The sequence below is a fragment of the Mirounga leonina genome, unplaced genomic scaffold, assembly GCF_011800145.1.
Source record: "Mirounga leonina isolate KUSES-001 unplaced genomic scaffold, KU_Mleo_1.0 Mir_168, whole genome shotgun sequence".
Taxonomy (NCBI): domain Eukaryota; kingdom Metazoa; phylum Chordata; class Mammalia; order Carnivora; family Phocidae; genus Mirounga; species Mirounga leonina.
The window spans coordinates 73,559,100-73,565,156 of record NW_023270426.1 but is presented as its reverse complement, the minus strand read 5'-3'; the positions used below and the strand labels follow the sequence as shown (position 1 = coordinate 73,565,156).

Below are 6,057 nucleotides of genomic sequence, written 5' to 3'. Positions count from 1 at the left end.
ATTTTACTTTACGGTTTATGTTTCCTTGTTCTGTCTATAAATACTTGGCCTAACCTAAGGCCATAAAACTTTCCTCCTTGTTTTTCACAGAAATTTAATATTTTTAGCTTTCGCATTTAGGATTCTGATCCATTTTGAATTAATTTTTATGTATGGTACAGGTGCAGTATTCATTTTATTACCTAATAACTGGTTGTTAATATTTAGAAATATATTTGATATTTGTGGACTTGCTCCCTGCAAACTTATAAATTCACTTATTAATTCTAATAAAAGTTTAAAAAAATTTTTATTAACACAATTGTGTTGTTTGAGAACACACAGAGTTTTAATTCTTTGTTTCCAACAGTTATGGCTTTCATGTATTTTTCTTGCCTTATTGTCCTGGCTAGAACCTATTGTACAATATTGAATAAAACTGGTGAGGGCAGAATCCTTGCCTGTTTATAATCTTTGGAGAAAGCACTTAATATATTACCATGTTGTATGAGGCTAGCTGTAAAATTGTTATTGTTTTGTAGATGCATTTTACCAAAAAGAGAAGTTCCTATGTATTCTTTTTTTTTAAGATTTTATTTATTTATTTGAAAGAGAGAGAGAGTGCACACACAAGCTGGGGGAGAGGCAGAGGGAGAGAGAGAGAAGCAACCTCCCTGCTAACCAGGGAGCCAGATGTGGGGCTCCGTCCCAGGACTTTTGAGATCATGACCTGAGCCAAAGGCAGATGCTTAACCCACTAAGCCACCCAGGTGCCTCGAGAAGTTCCTATGTATTCTTAATTTTCTGCAAGTGTTTATTATGAATAGCTGCTGAAATTTGTTGATGCTTTTTTTCTGTCCTTACTGAGATGATTATATGATTTTTCTCTTTTATTCTGTTAATGTGGAGAATTATACTGATTAATTTTCAAATGTGGGTAAACCCAGTCATGATGGAATTTTAAATATTGTTGGATTCTATTCATTACAATTTTGTTAATTTTTGTGTCTATTTTTATGAGAGATACTGTCCTGTCATTTTATTTTTTTCCCCTTTTTGTGCCCTTTGTGGTTTTAACTGAGCATTTTATTTGATTCCATTTTATCGCCTCTCTTTGCGTATCAATTATATTTCTTTTAAAAAAAGTTAGTGGCTGTCCTACAGTCTGCAATATATACTAACTAACCTAAGTCTACCATCAAATAACATTATGCCACTTCACAAGTCATATAGGGATCTTATAATAGGCTATTTCTAATTCTTCCATTTCACTCTTATGACATTACTGTCATTCATTTCACATATGCAAATGCTATAATCATGCAATACATTGCATGACTTTATTTATTTATTTTAAATAACTTAAATATAATAAATAAATTATTTATTTATTTATTTTAAATAAAGAAATAACTGGGTGTGGATCCCACTATAGGGCTTGAACTCACGATCCTGAGGATCAAGACCTGAGCTGAGATCAAGAGTTGGTTGCTTAACCTACTGAGCCACCCAGGTGCCCCTACATTGCATTACTTTAAATAAAAATGAAAGACTTTGTTTTACTTTTATTCTTTCCTTCTCCAAAGCTCTTTCTTAATGCAGATCCACATTTCTAACCTATATGATTTGTTTTTTCCTTGAAGGACTTCATTTCTTGCAGGGTAGGTCTACTGGTGATAAAGTCTCAGTTTTTCTTCATCTAAGAAGTCTCTAATTTTTCTTCAAATCTGAAGGATAATTTTGAAGCATAACTGGTGGGGTCTTTTTCACCTTCAATACTTTAAATATTTCACTTCACTCCCTTCTAGCTTGTATGTTTTCTGACAAAAAGTCTGATGCAATTCTTATTTCCTATCTTTGCTTCTCTTCAGGAAACTTCCCCCACCCCCACCCCCAGCTTCTTTCAAGATATTTTTTTGTCCTTGGTTTCCGGCAGTTTGAATATGATATGCCAACATGTAGACTTTAGGATATTTTTCCTGCTTGGTTACCTCTGAGGTTTCTGGATCTGTGATTTGGCATATTTCATTGATTTTCTAAAGTTGTTGGCCACTATGAAAACACTTCTGCTCTGCTCTTTATTCTTCTGATATTTTAAATACACTTATGTTGCATCATTTGAAATTCTCCCACAGTTCTTGAACGTTCTTCTGTGCTCCCTCACCAACGACTTTTTTTTTCCCTCTTTGCATTTCAGTTTGGGAAGTTTTATTAACCTATCTTAAAACTCACTGGTTCTTTCTTTGGCTGTGTCTGGTCTACTGATGAGCCCATCAAAGGCATTTTTCATTTCTGTTTGTATTTTTGATTTCTAGCATTTGCTTTTGATTCTTTTATATAATTCTAATCTCTATGCTAGAGTCAGAGAATGCCCTTTCCCCAGGTGGAATAAAGCTCTGATAAAGTCTTTCCCACTGGAGAGTTATGGAGAACACTCTGGGCATATTTCATAATGTTACTCTACCCCTCCCTCTTGCCAGAGCCAAGAGGATATGTTTCTTGGCTGTTCACTAGGATGATCCGGTGGGGTCCCTGAAGTAAAAGTGTGAGCTCACCTAAGATTGCAGCCTCTCTAAGAAGTTTCTCCAACTACCTTACTCTGAGACTCCAGTAATTTGTCAAACTTACCATTTAGTGCCTTACTCTTTATGGCTTTTGCTCCAGGAAATTTGACTTCAGCTGGGACTCTCCGGACCTGCCTGTCTCTCCAGATTTTGTGGTGGCAGTTTGTTTCGTTGCCTCAGTTTTCTCACAGTTCCAAGAAGTTAATTTTCAATTTGTTCATCTTTTTTCTTAAGGATGGGAGTGATGACTTCCAAGCTCTTTCATGTCGGAGCTGAAACTAGTAGGAGTTCCAATTTTCTATTCTTGTGATACCTTTGTCACTTCAGTAGTAGGACCATGTTGTCCTCATAAAGCAAGTTGGAAAGAATTCCTTCCTCCTCTATTTTCTGAAATATTTTGTGTAAAAATGACATTTTATCTTCCTTAAATGCTTGGTAGAAACTGTCAGCTAAACTAATCCAGGTTTCTTTTTGAAAAGATTTTTTTTTAATTACAAATTTAGTTTCATTAATGGATATAAAGTTTTTCAGATTTTTCTATTTCTTTTTTTGTTAGTTTTTTAAAAAATTGAACTGTTTTGTAAGTCCTTCTTTCCCCAAGGAATGTTTCCATTTTATTGTCTAATTTATTGGCATGAAGTTGATTATAATATTCCCTTGTTATCTGAATATTCTGTAGAAATAGCCATTATTTCATCCTGCTATTGCTCATTTTATTCTTTTTTTTTTTTTTTTAAGGGTAGCACTAGGATTTATTGAACTGTGCCTTAGTACAGGAGCTGGGGCTTGCCCATGGTGCTCTTGATGTATAAAGCCCAGACGTTCTGCCAATTCTTCTTGAGCAAGGACACCAGGAAATTGACCGCTAAGTGGATGTTGTACACAAGCTCGTCATCTGTCATCCTCACGTGGCCAACAGCCACTGCCAGACACAGCATCTTCTTCATCTGGAATTTGATGGTGGACCTCACTTCATCTACTTTGGCCACAATGTTTTCATTGTGGGTCAGCAAGGAAGGGAACTTGCCAGCCTTATTCAGGCCTGGGCCCAGGATTCATGGGATCTGTTTGATCAGAGATTTTGAAGCCAAAAATGCATAATACTTCTTGGCCAGCTTCTTGACTAATTTCTTATTCTTGTTGAGTTTCTTCAGCACCTCAATGTCCATGTGGGGAATATCCACTGCCTTGGCCTCAGCACAGTGCTGCTGATCCCCCAAAACACATACAGAGAACTTGGGGCAGGGAGTGGACTTAAGCCTGACGGTGCCCAAGAAGCATTTGTCCTTCTGAGGGTCAGAGTTCTTCAGGCTGATCTGCAGCTCCACTGTCTCCAAAAACTTCCGGCGCTTGCGCTGGTTCCCGTGCAGGACTTCCCGCACTGTCTCCTACAGGGTGTCGCGGGAGACTTTGCTGCTCATGGTCCTTCACGCCACAGTAACCGGAAAAGAGCTTTATTCCTTTTTTAAAATTCATTAATCTTCATAGAGGATTATCAGGTTTATTAGTCATTTAAAGAACCAAATTTGGGTTTGTTAATTTTCTCTGTCAGTCATAGACTTCTATTCTTTATTGCTTCCTTTTTCTACTTGCTTTGTATATAATTTGTGATTTTTTTTTTAAATTTTCTTAAGGTGGAAAGTTAAATACTTCACTTTATAACTTTCTTCTTTTCCAATATTGGCACTTAAATCTATAAATTTCCCCTTTAAGAACTGCTTCACAGAATCTCACAAATTTTTATATGTTTTATGTTTATTATTCAGTTGAAAATTGCTTTGTGATTTTTTCCAGTTATGTTTATTTAGAAATGTGTTGTTTAATTTCCAATATTTGAGACATTTCTAGATATCTTTTTATTATTTTCTAATTAAATTCTTTGTGGTCAGAGAACATACTCTGTAAGATTTCAGTCTTCTGAAATCTACTGAGATTTATTGTATATCTAGGTACATCCTTATCTTGGTGAATGTTTTATTTGCACCTGTCAAGAATTTGGTTTTTTTGGAGGTTAATGTTAATGTCAATGAGATCACAATGATTGATAATGTTTTTTACATCCTGTATATTTGTACTGTTTTTATATATTCTATTAGTAACTACGAAAGGGTGTTTAATACTCCAATTATGATTGTAGATTTATCTGTTTCTCCCTTTAGTTCCATCAGTTTTTGTTTCATATTTTTTTATTCTTTCTTATTAGGTGCATATTTAAGCTTGTTATGTATTCTATTGATTGAGCTTTTTATTATTATATAACATCCTCTTTATTTCTTCACTTGATCTTAGCCAAAAGGCCGAGAAGCGATTAACATCCTCTTTATTTCTTGTAATACTTACTGTTTTGAATTATACCTTATTTTATATTAATATAGCCATAACAGTTTTTTAAATCTAACTGCTATGCCGTATAGATCATTCATCCTTTTATTTTCAATCTCTGTTTTTTAATGTACCTATCTTGTGGAGAGCATTTAGTTGGAATATGCTTTTTAAAACTAGTCATATAATATCTGTCCTTTCAGTATTTAGTCTATTTTCTTTTAATGTAATTATTGGTAATTTTGGGTTAAAGTCTGCTATTTTAACCTGTGCATCCTATTTGCATCATTTGTTTTTTGTTCCTCTTTTGAGGTCTACTTTTGGTTTAATTGAATATTTCTAGTGTTTTATTTTCTTTCATGCTTTTTAGCTCTATCTATTTATATGATTATTTTGGTGGTTGCTTTACTAAATACAATATGCATCTTACTCTCATTCATGTATTTAGAATATTTTATCATTATACAATTTGCATATCACAAATTGCAGACGTAAGAATCTTACAATGGCATTCTTACAACCTTCCTCTTTTGTTCTAAGTTGTCAAATATTTTCGTTTTACGTTAGTTATAAAGCACTTTACAATTATATTACTTTTGGTTTAACTCACCTTTTGTGTTTCTCTTCCTTCGGTAGGAAGTCTTGTGCTGCCTTTTGTATAATGCCAGAGAAGAGTCACTTCTCTTTGTTCAGTTTTATGGTTGCTTAACATGGTTGGGCAAATCTGGTACAAGTTAATCTCTTATATTTGGAAGTGGAAGTCCCACACTGTTATCTTTTAAAGAGAATAACTTCTCACTCAGTGGAATTAGAACTGGAAGTTGCTGATTCCAATCTTGTACAGTATTCTTTATTTTGGCACTATGATATGTATTCTCCTCAGAAGTGGTCCCTGACTTTGATATCTATTGTCTAATTTTGTTGGCGAGAGCATCTAAATACAAAATTCAGGCAGTGAGGAGCTAAAACCAGAATGCCTATTTGTCAGGTTAGTAAATATTTATATTTTCCTTCATATTAAAAAAATTGAGTGTTAAACTTTATATGGTATAACTTAACATATATTTCAACATATTATAGGAGACATGAAAACATCTAAATGTGTTGTATGATATTAACACTTGCCCATTTTACTCAATTTTGAAGCTTATCACGTTCTACAATATGAATAATAGTTAAAAGAATGTGGTTA

The 6,057-nt window shown here is 34.1% G+C and overlaps 1 pseudogene; it reads right to left on the bottom strand.

Moving 5' to 3' along the window:
- Positions 1–3,282: 3,282 nt before the first annotated feature.
- Positions 3,283–3,964, bottom strand: LOC118016510 (annotated as a pseudogene).
- Between the last annotated feature and the right edge of the window lie 2,093 nt (positions 3,965–6,057).